The sequence below is a fragment of the Mastomys coucha genome, unplaced genomic scaffold (genome assembly GCF_008632895.1).
Source record: "Mastomys coucha isolate ucsf_1 unplaced genomic scaffold, UCSF_Mcou_1 pScaffold22, whole genome shotgun sequence".
Classification (NCBI taxonomy): domain Eukaryota; kingdom Metazoa; phylum Chordata; class Mammalia; order Rodentia; family Muridae; genus Mastomys; species Mastomys coucha.
Window position 1 is genome coordinate 185995668 of NW_022196905.1, and position 306 is coordinate 185995973.

Below are 306 nucleotides of genomic sequence, written 5' to 3' on the forward strand. Positions count from 1 at the left end.
ATTTGCTCGAGGTTCTTCCCCACTTTCTCTTCTATTAGTTTTAATGTATCTGCTTTGATGAGGAGGTCGCTGATCCACTTGGACTTGAGCTTTGTACAAGGAGAGAATGGATCGATTTGCACTTTTCTACATGTTAACCACCAGTTGAGCCAGCACCATCTGTTGAAAATGCTGTCTTTTTTCCAAGTGGATGGTTTTAGCTCCTTTGTCAAAGATTAAGTGATAGGTGTGTGGGTTTATTTCTGGGTCTTCAATTCTGTTCCATTGGTCTACCTGCCTGTCACTGTACCAATACCATGCAGTTTT

The 306-nt window shown here is 41.5% G+C and overlaps 1 protein-coding gene across 2 annotated transcripts in view; it reads left to right on the plus strand.

The window, feature by feature from the left end:
• The window catches only part of Sorbs2 (sorbin and SH3 domain containing 2), a 328789-nt gene that overhangs the window by 85604 nt on the left and 242879 nt on the right, over window positions 1-306 (plus strand). The window lies entirely within an intron of this gene.